Here is a 16,634-nt window from a genome sequence, read left to right as displayed (position 1 = left end):
AATTGAAGTCTTCAGAATGTGGTGGGGTGTGAAGAAAGGGTCCTTGCAGGTCTAATTATATTTATAGGAAAAAATGAAGTATCCCCTAATACAACATGACCAGTGTTCTCATAAGAAGGGAAATTTTGGCAGAAACGCATAGAAAAGAAGTATTTTGTGCAATGCAGGGTAAAGGTGACCATCTTCCGGGAAAGAAGAGAAGCCTTCTGGAAAAAAAAAAAAAACTGCCAACATCTCAGACTTTCAGCCTTCAGACTCCAGTAAGGTAAATACTAATGGTTTAGGATGCCCAGTTTCTGGTACTTTGCTACACTGGCCCTAGGAAACGAATGCATAAGTCGAGAGTGAGAGAAACATGTTGAACAGCAGTAGAAGGCGTAGACAAATGAGAGAGCCACCATCAAGGCGACATCATCCTGGCTTGATGGCTGGCCACAATTAAAAGGGAAAGTATGAGAGATGTGAGTCAGTTAGGGTTACAGATGCAATGAGCTATAAGTGGCTACCCAAAGACAGACTCCTCCATCAACAGTTAGAGTGTCTTCCTCTCCTGAAGTCTGAGCCTGAAGCTGCCCCTGTGATTTGCTGTAACCAGTAGGATGAACTAGAAGCAATCTCCTATGAGCCCCAATGCAAGCCTCCTGAGACCTCCCTCACTCTTCCTGTTCTTCTTAGGAATCCTGCGATTGCTACCATTGAGTAAGTTAGAGCTAACTTTTGAAAGATGGATACTGGATCCACATATCAGTTATCCCCATGCGCTATCAGTAGCCAGCCATCTGCCACCACAGGCAAAATTACCAGGTGCTGGCTGACTGTAGACACAAGTGAACCAACCGAATACGGCAGAAGAACCACCCAGCTGATCTCAACCCACGTTCTTGATACATATGATTATGCGTACAAACACTTACACATGGATGTTGTTGTAGACTAGTCTTGGGATGACTTCTCGTATACGGCAAAAAGTAATGGCACTGTAGAATGACTATTGTTGCCTTCTACTCAAATAAGTAATTCAAGAACAAAGCAATCTGGATGGAAATTCTGTCTTCAACATCCTGCGTAACAACTATCAGTGAGACTGCTGAGCACTTCGCTGGTTACATAATCCTGACACACACACGAGAGGAGGCTTACCTGAAATACAAATCTGAAAGACTGTGAGGTGGCTGATTTCCGTGCATGGGAGGTTCCTATAAATGAATATGGACAAAATGAAGGGGGAATCAATTCATAGTGAGAACGAGAAATGATCAACATTTCAGATCAGATCAAGGAAGACGGTTAAGAAAGGAGAGAGGACACAGTGACAGGTAGAAGCAGCACAGAGAAAAACAGGCTATTCTTGGCAGACCCAAATTACTGATACCTCAAAAAATATAGGGATGAATCAAGCATGGTACTTCTTTTCTTTAATTCCAGCACTCCAGAGGCAGAAGCAAGCAGAGCTCTGTGAGTTCCAGGCCAGCCCAGACTACACAATGAAACCATGTCTTAAAAAAATAAGATGGGGAGTCTAATAAAATTCCAACATTTGTGGTTGAGGAGAAGGCTTGAGCTTGCCGTAGAAGCCTGGTAACCTGATTTCTGATCCCTGGACCCTACATTTCAAAATAAAACAAGACAAAAACACATCTAGTATCTGCCCCTCCAGCTCTCTTACACTGAGATGGGGGATGAGAGCCCTGTGGGGCAGCTGTCCTGGACACACAGTGCAGCAGCCAACAGAAAGACTCTGCCTCTAACTAAAGTGGAAGGCAGAGAACTAACTTCTGAAAGCTGCTCCCAAACTCCACAAGCATGCTATGACATGTGTATTCTCTCTCTCTCTCTCTCTCTCTCTCTCTCACACACACACACACACACACACACACACACACACACACACACCACATCACACAAATATTTAAGAAGAAAAGAATCCCAACATTTATGAATCAGGACAGCTTTGGCAGAAGACCAGCAAAGTGTTGAAGAAATTCATCTTAGAGGTCACTAATTAGTGAATTAAGGGAAGGATTTAAAATAATGAGCAAATACGGTTCTCTGGTTGAGCCTAGCACAAATTTATCACTCTGCCTTGCACAATTTCTGACTCTTGCTCCAAAAAATCCATGAGCTACAAACACAACTAACCTCAGGTATAGAGATTGATGTCATTAAAAGTTAGGGTCTCTGGTATAAGCTGAACCTTTCATTCCACACAATAAAAGGAAGAAGGAGGAAGACAACCCTTGGAAGAAGGTGAAAGGCTCACAGAGGAATGTCTTAAAAGAAATTTGGATGCATTTTTTTCTAACCTTATTGAATTGGGAAGTCATAAGGGATGGATCAAAGTCTAGAAGATGGAAAGAGGTTATTATGTCCACGGCTTGGGTGGAAGGAAAGCTAAGGTGGTGGTCTGGAGATAAAAGACCAGAAAAATTCACACTGGATGACTAGGAGGAGTCCAATGAAGGTCAAGGGAGTCAAGGGTAATAAACAGTGTTTGAGGTTGCAGATACAGACAGTGAATGGTGCTGAGGTTGAGAACAATAAAAATGTCAGTGTCATTCTTCGGAATAACTGGTTTTTTACCAACCCCATGGCTTGCATGATGAAGCAAATAAAGCAGTTTGGCTTGACTGGTGGAAGACTGGGATTTTATGGACAGACATAAAAGGGTAAGAGATTGTGGTCTTTGAGGCTTAGACAGGACAGCAGTTTAAGTGATAGATCCTGAGATTGTTCACTCATTAAAAGGGAGTAAGGGCAGGGGGATGGCTGACGGTTGGGACGAAGGGAGAACAGTTCAGGGATCAGAGCGCTCGTAAATAAATGCTCAAGGAAGCTAGAGGCAGGGCTGTAAGACTGTCGCTGTCGCCAGGTGTGGGTTTAGCCAGGTGTGGCTCGACCAGAGCCTGAGGTTCCAGAAGCAGAGGTATTCCAAAGGATGGCGCTAGGGTGGTGTGGCTGGGCTGCCTGCACACAGAGCAGGGAAAGACTGCGACTGTGAAGCTAAGTCAGCAGCTACTCCTCCACGTGCAGATGCTAAGACGGCCTTGGTGGTAGAAGCTGGAGCAGTGGAGCAGATGAGACAAGCAAGCAGCTCAGCCCTTGGAGAGAGAGGGAGAATCATGGATCTCATCTCATCTGAGCAAACGGCTGGCAAGAAAGTAAGGTGTGGGTGATATCTGGGGAGAGTCGTGCAGCTTTGCCCTGGAACCTGGTCTCAAAGTTCCTCCAGGCCTAATGGGTGTGGACAAATGAACAATAGTCCCCATTCTCTTAGCCTCTGGACTAAGGAAAACTCAGATTGTAGCAAATACAAGATGCAGAGAAAAAGAGTGGATGTTCAATGGACAGGATCCCCCAAATCTGTGACTGTCAACTGAGGGAGGAAGGGGAACAAGCTGGAGAGCAACCACAGTGACTGGTTCTGTGCCACACAGGCACCTTTGATTTTGTTTAAGGATCTTATTTTCACAGAAATATTTATGGCTTGTCCCGGGGGCAGAGGGGGGCAGTCCACACCAGCAACACGATACATTGCGATCTTCTGCAATGTCGGTCTTAGAATTTCCCGGGGATGACATAAGATCCTGACTGGAGCCCAGGCTGACTTCTTGTTCTCAGTGTAAGTAGCTCAGTAACGAGAAAGATATTTTTCTGTATATCTTAGCACAATGGAAGCTTCTAGGTTTGTGCAGAGCTACAGGAAGGAGAGAACCAAGCACCTGCCTGAGAACCAGGGTCAAACTCCACACCACTGGCTTGGATCCCATGTTACACATTTTGTTCCAGTAGTCAAAAGAGTTTGCAGAACCTAGGGTGGAGGAAGGTCTTTTCTGCTTTGAATGTGACCCCTGAACTGGCATGACAACTGGAAGGTTTATTTTTGAGTTTCAGTAGAGAGAGAATATTCTGAGAAAAGAAGGTGCATTTTATGACAGCCACCATTTGGTACCCTGGCACACAGCTTCCACGGGTGCAGCTGATTCTTCTTTATGGAAAGACAGTGAAATTTTGTATGCCCTTTATCCAAGAATTTCTACTACTGTGCATTATCCTAAAGAAAGAATCATGGGTATGCACCATCTAGTATCAATTCGTGACACCTAAATACCTAATGGTACAGAAAGATTAAGCAAATGATTCTATAATTACACAACAGAACATCGAACAGTCACATGAGTTGACACAGAGAGATACAAAGCAGCGTATGGAAAACAGGCTAGCATCAGGTTATAAAAGCACAGGTAATGCCTAGGGAAAAGCTGGGGCTGATGAGATGGCTTAGCAGGTAAAGGTACTTGCCCCCAAGACCAATGACCTGAGTTCAATACCCAGGACTTACATAATGGACGTAGAAAATCAATTCCCTCAAGTTGTCCCCTGACCATTATATACACACCATAAACAAATAAATAATTATTAAAGCTGGAAAGATTTGCATCAAAACATGGTCTGTGGCTCTCTTTAAGTCTTTAGATTATGTAGGGTTTTGATTTTTCTTAGAGAAATCCAAAATGAAAAGGTTATCATGCAAGATATATATCTATAATAAGAAAAATGTTTTTAATCATTTTTTCTGGATATGATTTCTATATACTAGCTTTCAACAACAGTACCCTAGGAAACCAAGTATAAATATATTTTTTAAATTACCCAGTAAATTATCAAGACAATATTCCCTATAAATTAGAATGCGGTTCAATAGAAAGAGTTCTCCTAATTCCAAGAGAAAAATTCCACTCTTCAGAAAATGTCCTTTTGTGGAGGTGTCTAAAGGAACGTTCCTAGCCCTTCACCTTCTGGTCTTTTTAGTTTATACCTGTGTGACTAACAAGATATCTATGTCTCTAAAATGCTAGAGTGAGTTCAAGATTACTTCTTTCATAAATGATCAGTAAGGATACTAGTTGGCACCTACTCTGTGTCTTTCACTGTATTTAATGTCTCAAGTGATATCTGATGTCAAAGTAGAGACACAGTAAAACACACATGGCTGGACAGTGGTGGCACATGCCTTTAATCCCAGCACTCAGGAGGCAGAGGCAGGAGGAGCTCTGTGAGTTCGAGTCCAGCCTGGTTTATAAGAGCTAGTTCCAGGACAGGTTCCAAAACTACAGAGAAACCCTGTCTTGAAAAAAAAACCAAAATAAAATAAAATAAAACACACACATACACACACACCAATGCAAAGAATTCAAGACATTTAAAGATCAATTGAGGAAAAATCTACAGCTATTTTTACTCTAAATACAAAGGACATAAAAGAACTAGTTACAACTCACACTAAACAGTGCTTAATATTCATACAATGATTTTTTTCCTTGGATTTTTTGAGACAAGGTCTTGCCAAGAAGCCCTGACTGACCTGGAGCTTGCTATTAGACCAGGTGGAGACCTTGAAACTTATGGTCATCCTCCTGCCTCTTCCTCCCAACTCCTGGGAATACAAGTTTGACCCATCACACCTGGTTTGCAACCTTCTTGAGTCTGGCCTGTTTCTACATACAAAAGAAAGCATTTTCCCACAATTCTCTGGGAAAGGAATATTTGAATATCACATTACCGAACAATCTCTAATTACTTTAGTTAAACAACTAAGCGATGCTTGGGGAAGACTCATTAGCCTGGGATGACCTCAGTAAAAGCTCAGGAAGGGATTGTAGAGCTTGCCATCCTAACAATCCTAACACTATTGGTTATACAGAGAGTGAAGGGATGGACTGCAGCTAATCATGGCTCCCAGCCCCACAATGCAAGTGGTTTGGGGGTTTTTTTGGTTTTTTTTGATTATGGGTTGTTTTTTTGTTTGTTTGTTTGTTTGTTTCTTTTTTTTTTTTTTTGGTCTCTTTGAGCCAGCATTCAGGAGGCAGAGGTAGGTGAATCTCTGTGAGTTCAAGGCCATCCTGGTCTACAGAGCCATTTCCAGGACAGTTAGGGCTGTTACACAGAGAAATCCTGTCTCAAAAAACCAAAAAAACATAATAAAACAATGCAAGTGGTTAATGTCACTATAAACAAGCACTCGACAGACCTTCCTGAATAAGCAGCCAGTGTGGTTCTTTAACATCTATTTTATTCCTGGGTCTGTATTCAAGGTTGATGGTCCCTCTTTTCACAAGCAAACTCTTCTTCCACCATGAGAAACGCTACGAGAGAGCCCTTTGCAGTTCTCAAACGTCCCCCAAACCATCTTCATATTGGATATACTGGTGTAGTGAAAGAATAAACAAGAAGAACATTTTTGAAAAATAAAGAAATATTTATTTATAATACATGTAAACAATGAGTCAAAGCATTGTTTCTTAACAACTTGTTCTTCAGGACCAGTTTAATCAGGGGAAATGATTTTTAAAGTATTTTTTAATGCAACTGTTACTATCAGGGTCAGAAAAATCAATTAGCAATGGAGTCTTACTTCTTAAACCCACAAGGCTTTGACGAGGATTGCAGAGAGGGTTCCATTCCCATTTGTGTTGTTTTGGGCTCTTTTCTTCAAAGCCCTGTAGCCCTTTTAGGTTGACATCATGCAAAGCAAGGCGTCAAGGACTTCATTAGCGCGGCGACACGGGCCTCAGAGTGTGTCCCCAACTTCTGATACGATTTCACTCTCTAGCTTGGGTGACTAATTTCAATCTCAAAAAAAAAAAAGTTTAGCCATCCATTGAAGTGCAATAAAACCTCAAAATAAAACTTTACATTTGACTTACTAATTAAACTGTTCTTTTGACATTGTCAACCAAGGAGATTTCAATGATGCCAAGATCTTAAGTTTCCCCAAAGTTGGAAAGTGTGTTTGCTTGCTGGCTGGCTTGAGATATGACAATGTGTAAAAACAACTCATAAGTCTGGCTCACAAAACCCCAACTGTGCTGACTTCTTCCCTTCACTAAGCAGGGACGCCTGTTGGGTAAGTCAATAACCTCAAAGAAGGCCTCTGGTTCACACAGCAAAGTGCATTCCTGTCCATTTCATACGGTGTAAGACTTCACGATGACAAAATGAGAGGTAATTAGATGGTAGGTACTTACAAAGATAGGGAGATATGTGATATCCAGATGACAGATAGGTAGATTCATATACATGAATAGATGATAGATAAATGTACATGTATATGTCATATATGGATAGATATGTCTATCGGCTTTGTATGTAGACATGTGTAATGCAAACAGAATCCATCTACTTAAGAACCTATCTCACATATACAAGTCATAGGAAAAGGCATGTATGTGTGGCCTACTAAATTATATATCTCGGGAGAAGACATAACACAAGCACAAGGAAAGTGGTCAATGTAGTTTATCAAATAAAAGGAATTATCCAAACAACTCCCCACTCTGAGCTGCATCCCTCTTGTGCTTTTCTTCTTCCAGGAATGCCCTTCTTCTCCGGTTTGCACACCTATTATCTTTGCCTATATTCTCTGTTCCCCAAAGCCCAGAGTTTATAACAATGATGTGGGATTCCCCGCTGTATGCTGTGACTATGTTTTATTACCATTGGTTAATAAAGAAGCTACTTTGGCCTATGGCATGGCAGAATATAGGGAGGCAGGAAAACTAAATTGAATGCAAGGAGAAAGAAGGCAAAGTCAGGGAGACGCCATGTAGGTGCCAAAGGAGAAAGACACCAGAACCTTATCAGTAGGCCACAGCTTTGTGGCGATACACAGATTAATAGGAATGGGTTAATTTAAGATGTAAGAGCTAGCTAGGAATATGCCCAAGCTATTGGCCAGTGTTGTAATTAATATTGTTTCTGTGTGATTAATCAAGTCTGGGTGGCCAAAAAACAAAAAAGCAGTCCCAGTTTACATGGTATGATCTTCTGAAACTCTTCAATTCCTCCAGCAAGGAGTTAGGTCACTCCCCCAAACGGCCATAGTGATGGCCCTTTCTTTGAGTCTCAGTCACTGTCTAATTACTCTGAACACAGGTGAGGCTCCCCATGATGTAGCCATTTTCCCTTCATCTTTCATGCTCCTCTGTCCAGTGACCCCTCTGTTCATCTAGCTAATGGGAGCCTGCATTAGAGTTCAGACTTTGACTTAGAAAACAGGCATGCTTAAATACGCATCCCAGCACTCCTACTTACCAGCTGTGAGATCTTGGCCATGTCACTTCGCTTCTCTGCTTCTCAGCCACTTCATCTCTAATGCATAACACGGGTAACAGTAGCCACCCCCAGCTGGCTGCTTTGAAGAGTTCATCATGGAAACCGCTTTAATGGGTTCTTAGTGGTACAGTAAACATTCAATATATGGATCTTCCTGTGACCGACCAATATAATTTCCTGCGAAGGTACTGTGTCTTAGACTCTCCCCTAGTAGGTACCCCATAGAAAACCCAATAGCTGAGAAATCCTATCTGAAGCAGGCCCTTTATGGCCTTATAGGTCTCCCAGGTCCACTGTCTCTCTGAACCCTCGCCAACTGTACTAGGGATGAGCGCTGTCTCTTCTGCTCTGCCCTGCACAGCGGAAGGCGAGCGTGGTGGGTGAACCGCCTCCCAGCAGTCACCTCACAAGCCCTCCAACTTCCAGAGACTTTTTTCCATTCCCTCCTGCAGCTCCCTCGACTTCACACGGAGCATCTTCCCCAGCATCTGCTCATCCCGACTCCCGTCATTAGATACATTCTTGTGTGTTTATAATGCACCACTGATTTGTTTCAGACTAAATCGTGGGATCTAAAAATAAAGAGATGGTGAACATATTTCTTTGCATATTAACTTTAAAGAAATGGATTAATCTTTTAGAAATAATCAAAAATGAATGATCCACTCAGTGTGCAGCCATTACCCAAGAGTGCTGAAATGTAATCGCCCTGATTCTCACTTACCCCCTTACACTTTCTGAGTGTATGAAGCATATACTTTATACTTTCTCATTTTAAAAATTAAGAGGTTTAAGTGAGCCTATGGTAACCCAACCATGCTCTTCCCTGGAGACACGTTAATGGAAACGAAATTCATTTGTTCTCCAAGTCGTAGTCCCATTTTCAAAAAAAAAAAAAAAGTCATTACAGAATTGACTTTATCTTCCCAAGCGAAGGAACACAGAAAGATAAAGTGATACATGTAATCGCAGAAAAGTTGTTTTCTGATATCTGAGCCATGTGCCCAGCACCAACATGCTGTCTGCTGCGGGCTGGGCACAGGGAGGTACCAGGAACATATAGAACCATGGCTTTCTCTCCAAAGGAGCTTCCTCAGGAGAGCATGTGATGACAGGGACCCGTAAGAAATTAGAATCAAGAGAGAAAGGTTAAAGCGGGAGAACAGAGAGACGCAGAAAATCAAATCAAAATATGATTCACCCGTTTGATAGGTCAGGTAAAATGGTTTTCCTTCAGCCTATAGTGGCACACACCCGTCTGCACTCTGATACCTCTTCCCTGCTGGAACCTGACAACACCCCCAGTCACCAGCCAGCCTGTGTATAGTCATCTGTCACCAAAGCCTGGTGACATAATTCAATTCTTTCAGAAAGGGTTACAAGCAAAACGAAGTATATATGCTGCGTGTAACATGAAGTAACGAGGCAAAAATACGGCTTATAAAATGCAGGCACTCGGTGCCAGTTTCATCTCAGAAGAGGGAGCACTACAGCCAACGGGGTGGGAACAATTACCAAATTGTCAATGGAATTCAATAAACGTTGTTTTAAAAAAACTAATTATTTGTTACAATAACCAGCTACTCCTGCCACTTTGTATTTGGAGGTTTGTAAACTACTTCCATTTGAAATGTAATTGATTCCATTTTTATCATTTGTTCAAGTTTATGTGGTTGTTCTCCTCCTAAGAGATGATAACATCTATTTTCAGCAAATTATACATTATAATTCCTCATTCAAAAACAGTAACAGAAAACAAAATGCTAATTTATGCTGTAAACGAAACTACGGAATCCTAATCACTCATTGTTAACATTAGGGACAACTGCTACTGGAAATAAGAAATTGGGATAAAATGTGGTTAAGGTTGCTGCTGTGTCTCCTGCCTTCTCCTTCCTGGCTTTTTCCGGCCAGTTTGATTTCTAAGACTATTTCCCCAGAGAGATTTCTTGGGTGTCTTGTCTTCTTCCAGTAGAGACCAGACATCCCCTTTACCCCTAGCTATTACCTGCAGCTCGATTTCAAACGTACAGAAAGACGAGCCCATAGAGCAACCTGAAGTGCGCGCTACAGAGGGAGGCATGGTAGAGCCTCACACCTGCTTCTCCACATTCCATTAAGTCTCCTTTCCTATGTTTCCCTACACATCCCGTAGGGTCCCTCTGTACTGGGGTCCCTCTGCAGCTCCTTCTGGCCAAGGGGAACGAACCCTCCCTTCAGTGCAAGCTCTCTTAAGTGAATATACCAGAGAAATAAATAAATAAATGCACACAAGCCCAGTTACTTTCCATAAATCAGGTCGATTCTTATTAAAAAAAAAAAAATAGGGGGTGGCAACAGATTTGGCACCATGGTTCAGAAAGGCACCAGGCTTTGTTTAAATAAGTATCTTTGGGAGAAAAGATTGTAGTATCAGGTAATGGCATTTTCCTCTTTTCTTCATTTTTAAAAGAAAAGAAAAAGATCTAAATACAAGTATTATATCAAAAATGTGAATTCTTTAAAGGGACCAAAAAGTCATACACTGCCTTGGAGAGTGAGTCACGTTTCTGCTGCCCTTTGATTTAATGCCATCTGCTGCACGCATTTACCTCTTTGCTGGCAAGGTGTGATCATTGATTTCCTATGGTCTCTCTGGAAGGAAGTTCTGCTCCCTTGATGATGACTACAAAGGGGGAGGTGACCCTGTTCTCATTCCAATGCAAACCCCGCACTTTTACATTTCCACCAGGGCCACAAGAACAGCGAAGCCAGCAAGAAGCACCCTCTTGGTGTACTGTCTCCCTGCCGGCAGGCAGGGTCTTCCTTCCCCTTCCCACAAGCACACTGTGGCAGAACAGAATAGAAGGGCCCAGCCACTAAGAGGCATTGGTTGAGGATGGACAAAAAGGTTGGGTGCCCGCCTCCTTACAGAAGATGTCTATAAAAACATGAGGGTGATGAGGAACGCGTGTCTCCATCTTAATGGCAAACATAAATAATACTGCAAACCCAAACTGATATGAGCTCCTGTGTAAAGGGGACTTGAATACATGCATAAATGTGTGGGAGAGAGAGGGTGTTTATGTGTGTGTGTGTGTGTGCATGTGTGTGTGTGTGTCTGTGTCTGTGTGTGTCTGTGTGTGTGTGTCTGTGTGTGTGTCTGTGTCTGTGTGTGTGTGTGTGTCTGTGTGTGTCTGTGTGTGTGTGTGCGCGCATGTGTGTGTGTGTGTGTCTGTGTGTGTGTGTCTGCGTGTGTCTGTGTGTGTCTGTGTGGGGGGGGGGTGTCTGTGGGGGGGGGTCTCTGTGTGTGTGTGTCTGTGTGTGTGTCTGTGTGTGTGTGTCTGTGTGTGTCTGTGTGTGTCTGTGTGTGTCTGTGTGTGGGGGGGTGTCTCTGTGTGTGTGTGTGTCTGTGTGTGTGTGTGGTTATATCTGAGCAATTGTAGAATTATTCCTTTGATTTGAAAAGCTGGCCAATCTAAAGGCTCCATCTGTTTCTGGCTGAACCAACTATCCAAATCAGAGTGTGATATACTCAGGTATCAAGGTCCATCACCAAGGGGAATAAAGCATCAGGTGGTTACGGTTGGCTCCACCAAAACTTCACTACAGGGAATTTTATCTGGTCATATAAAGGAAAGAAAAAGCGAGCTGGGGAGATGGACTAGTCAGCAATAAAGTCAGTGAGTCAGGGACGTGCTGCTCAAGTGCTATCCCCAACATCCACACAAAAACCCCAAAACTGGAGGCAGAAACAGGAGGATCACTGGGGCTTGCTGGGCAAGCTGTCTAGCTGAATCGGCAGACTCCAGATTAAGTGAGTGGCCCTGTCTCAAAATCCTAGAGTGGAGAGCTACTGACGTCAACCTCTGGCCTCCCGTGCTTGTGTGCATACCCACACATACCCTTGTGTAAACACACATGGACATAAACCTGTGCATACTATACACAAAAAAGGTAGAAAGAAAGAGAGAGGTGGGAAGATTTGGGTAAGCAAAGGAGACGTCCACTATCTGTAAAGGCCAGGAAGTGACACTTGGAGACACTGGTCTGGCGCTCACCATGTCATCAGAGACATGTTAGAAAGGGATGGGCAGCCTCACCTTGCCTTTGTCTTGTAGGAAAAGGGAAGAAAGAGAGTAAGAGGAAGCTGGCCTCGGGCTGTCTAACCAGCCCCCAACTTGCTCCTAACCAGCACTTACTTCTGTCTTGTTTGCATTATCTGTAACATGGGAACAACAAAACAAGGCCCTACTTCTGTGCTGTTATGAGACTAAAAGAACCATGTACTTGTAAAGTGTTCAGAACAGCATTTTAAAAAACTAGTAGCCCCTGTGAATATCCTTTGATGCCAAGTTGATAGAAATTTACAAAGGGTACAGAATATTTTCAAGCTGCTACCCGAAGGAAGCTCTTCTGACACGAACACCTGCAACAGGCCTTGGTCATGACAAGTCTTTCTCTCCATTAATGTGTATTGTGTCGTGTGCATGTGAGGAAACTCACATGTGTGGATGAGTGTCCACGTGTGTGCCTGTGAGGTCAGAAGACTACCTCAGATATCATCCTCGGGTGCTCTGCAACTCTCCTTGGAGACACTGGTCTGGAGCTCACCAACCAGGATGAACTGGCTGTCTAGTGAGCCTCAGGCATCTTCCTGTCTCGGCCTCCCCAGCATGCCACCATGACTGGCACTTCTATGCGGGTACTGGAGAGGGAAAGAGACTTCTCCCACTTGTAAGCCTCGGTTCATCTCTATGGATCTAAACCCTGTTGTCACCTTAAGAGTTGTGGAAGAGCCAAAAAGGAAACATACATGCACTCAGTTCTTTCCGGGGCTTCCTGCTTTGACTGTCCCTGTTCCTGGAAATAGTGCTAACCTTCCTTCCCCTACTCCTCCGATCAAAAACAAAGGGCAGAAGGGGAAGTGTTCGACCACTCACCCACATCCTGTAATGAATCTGTATTAAAACTTCTACCTTGCTAGGCAAGAGAGTACCAAGAGCCACACACACTGTGTAGCAATAGGACAGGGCCTAGTTCAGCACAAAGACTGCCGGCTCTGCAAAGGTATATCAGGTCGTTCTTTCATGAGGCCATTTTATACTGAGAGCCTAGAGTCTGATGAGGCAGGAGGCAAAGGAGAGTTAAAATGCACAGTCACACCAGACAGTGATGTCTCTTTCACAAACACTCCATGAAATGACCAGGTAACCAAAGAACTGGCCAATCAGGTGAGGGAAGTCAGATGTCTGGCCTCTGGGACACCCAAGCAGTCAGCTAATTGGCTCCATTTTTCACTTTCAATTGATTGATTCTGTATCATACAGACCTGGCCGGCTTCGATCTGGGCTTGCACAGTGACAGCTAATAAGGTGACCTAGGTCCAAAATGCAAGCAGGTAACGGCCAGCCACTACAGCCACTACTGAGGATGGAGCCGGAAAGCTTACCCAACTCCAGGGGAGAAACCCAGGCTGAAAGGCACAACATGAAAAGAGAAAGCTCCGAGTGTTGGAAGCTTACTCTACTGCCATCCCTTGGCGTGAAACTGTAAATTAAAGAACGGGCCGCCGTCTGCTGCACTGAGCCCAAGGAGATACATCTCACAGATAGACTTTAATTGGGGGTTTCACTCTGAGATTCCACCTCAGCAGATGCTCCCCCCACACTCCACTCCTGCCCACACACACTTGTGGTTTGTTTTGCACATTGGAAAGCCCATGCAAAATACCTGCAGCATGGTCTCCCAGAAACAGGATGGAATCTCCCAGTTCTCAAATGGTAACAGATGTAGTTTCAGCTCTAATACACATTAGACTCTTTCCCCCTCTCTCAAAAATAAGAAAAAAAAATCACCACCACCCCAGCTACAATGAATGTCACAGCATAACTAAAATCCTCCCCTTAGACAACGATCCAGAGCTGGAGTATTTTGAATGTCTGTTTATTTGCTTGTTTTTGTTTGCCTGGTTTTAGAAGTGAATACATGACTCGCTCGCTTCCAGCTCTCCGGCGCTATGTATCGACAGCCTCCATCTTCGTCCTATTTTTCACTCTCGTGTTTATAATGAGCGGTGTCATAATCGTGTTTCTCGTGAAAACGAAAGAAATCAAAACGCCTCGTGGTTCCAGGAAAAGAGGTTCTTAGTAGACATGCCTGCCTGCTATTGATGTTGTAAAAAGGTTCCTTTTACATGGTATTAGATGTTGAGAGCACATCATATTGATCTAGAAATAAAAAGCTTGATTTTTTTTTAGTCCAGCCAACCCTTACTTCCATAAGCACTTTATAACACTAGGAAGAGGGTTTTATTTTTAATTGAGGTAAACAAATTATACCTGAAGAACGTTGCTATTTTTAGGGAATGAAGGATTTGGAGCTTTTTGGCAGCCATTCAGGTAAAATCATGAATAAGTCTCACTCTTTCAAATTTGGCCCAGGCATCTCCCCATGTCAGCTCTGCCTGAATCCTGGGCTAGGATTTAAACTATCGCCTTTGTTTTCTCCTTGTTCTTCGTAGGAGCAGTTGGGAGCAGTTCTCATAGCCCGTGTTCAGACGCTGAAAGGACAAACTCGAGATCAGCAAGGCCTAACGCACAGACTGTCCAGTCTCCTTCCCCGAAACGATGGTGGTGGTAGTGGCTGAGCTGGAAACAGCCAGTCCTGCTAACTCACCGCTTGCCAAGACTCCCACCGGACAAGCACAGCTTGGATGGTGACTGCCCCTTCCCCTAGCGATGCATGTCTCTCTTTGTTTCTGCACTTTATCTTAAAGTTCATACTGTATCACTGGAGAAGGAAATCAGTACTTCAAATCACTTATTTCCCCTACACACACACCATCCAGTTCCTCTGCATTCAGGGTAGCTCGCTCCTCAGTACCATTCCGTGAGCTAATCACCCTCCGCAGCAGCCCCTTTTTCAGAAATTCTCTGCATTTTCTTAGCAACATGAATGGCCCTTTCTAGAAGAAAAAATGTGTTTGGAGGAGCTGGAGCTGTTTTCCCCTAACCAAGTTAAACTAACTTTACCCAGAAAGACGCCAATAGTTTGCCTCTACAACGACTCCTCTACAGGATTCTCATCTTTCCTTGACCTATCCCCTAAGAACCCGCCCCTCACCCCTCCCTCCCGCCGCCCACCACCTCGGGTTTCCAAGGAGTTCGCACGTGATTGCCTATCTTGCGAAATAGGGGCCCAGGCCTCCGCTTTTCTATGTTCTCCGACTCGTTCCCTATCTCCTTAAAGACACTGCGAAGCCTCCCGTGGCTCCAGAGCTCTGTGGTTGCGTGCCTGGCGACACCCACCGGGTCTCCCTTTTCTCTTCCTCCAGAGGAATAGCAAGCAGCCGAGTTTCTGCTCCCTGCGTTGGTGCTGGTCTGAGCCACTCGCCTGGAAACTTAGCCTAAAGCATTCAGGTCCAGGAACGCGAGGCGCGGCGCTGCCGAGGAATCCCCCACATCCCCCAGAGCTGGTGGCAGGTGTGTGCTTCATGCCTTAGGTCTGCGCCTCCGTTCTTAAAGGCGAGCTGGCGAGCTGGGGTTGGTTTCTGACTCATCGACAGGCACACACGCGTCACACACACACACACACACACACACACACACACACACACCAGGCGCGCGCACTGAGGCTCCTGGAGACCGAGGGGTCTGTGGCTCTCGGCAAGCCCAAGCTGCTTCGGGCAGGCGTAGAGAGAGCACCCGGAGCACGCCTTGTGAGGCGGGGTAGCTGGAGAAAAGCCTCTGGGAGCTCGCAACCAGCAGCCAGGGCGCCCCCTTGATCCTATCCGTGTCTCTCCGGGGTCCCCAACTCCACCGCAAGCGCGACCACCTCGGCAGCTCCTGCAAGTTTTGGCTCACAGCCGGGGCTGCCTTCTTGCGCCCGCCCTGCGCCCGGCGACGGGCCGGCTGATCTGGGGGCGGCCCGATCGTGGCGATGGCCGGCGGGCTGGCGGGAGCTCGGGGCCCATTCCGGAGCAATGAGGCGGCGGGAGGCTTTCGGATCTCCAGAGCGGTTTATGTATTATTCACTCCCGCGGCCACGGCGGGATCCGGAGAGCCCAAGCCAGGGAGGCGAGGTCGTCACCTGGCCACTACTACTTTGGCTATTTGTGTCTGCGAGACAAGGAGGTTGACGGGGGTGGGCGGTGATAAAAGGGGCAGGGGATCACATTTTTTAGTTGTTTGGCTTTAGGGCTTTGGCTTTGGCTTATTTATTTATTTATTCATTTATTTATTTATTTATTTATAATTTTTTTGCCTATCCGCGAGCTCGCAGGAGCGCGCTGAGATCTGGGCCCCGGAGGGAGCGCGCCAGCGCGGGCAAGCGCGGCGAGCAGCCCCGAAAGCGGCCAGAGACCGGCGGACGGACTCCGGAGAGAGACGCCGCAGCAGCCTGGAGAGTCGTGCGGGACCGAGCAGTCCCCTCCGGCCCCCTCAGGCTCACGGGCCCGCGCCCTCGGGTGCGCGCTCCACGGGGCCCAGGAACTCCCGGAGCCCTGGCCGGCCCACCGAGTTGGTGCCGCCTTCATCGCTGCT

The 16,634-nt window shown here is 45.2% G+C and overlaps 1 protein-coding gene and 1 long non-coding RNA gene across 2 annotated transcripts in view; both read right to left on the bottom strand.

The window, feature by feature from the left end:
- The window catches only part of Ppargc1a (PPARG coactivator 1 alpha), a 633,781-nt gene that overhangs the window by 615,716 nt on the left and 1,431 nt on the right, over window positions 1-16,634 (bottom strand). The window lies entirely within an intron of this gene.
- Window positions 14,022-15,144, bottom strand: LOC148121171 (uncharacterized). The gene is made up of 2 exons (XR_015738501.1): window positions 14,770-15,144; window positions 14,022-14,653 (listed from the first exon to the last, which is right to left on the bottom strand). It is a non-coding gene; the product is annotated as an uncharacterized LOC148121171 (long non-coding RNA).

The sequence above is a fragment of the Myodes glareolus genome, chromosome 8 (assembly GCF_982192425.1).
Source record: "Myodes glareolus chromosome 8, mMyoGla1.1, whole genome shotgun sequence".
In the NCBI taxonomy this organism is placed as follows: domain Eukaryota; kingdom Metazoa; phylum Chordata; class Mammalia; order Rodentia; family Cricetidae; genus Myodes; species Myodes glareolus.
This window is presented reverse-complemented; position numbering and strand designations above follow the sequence as displayed.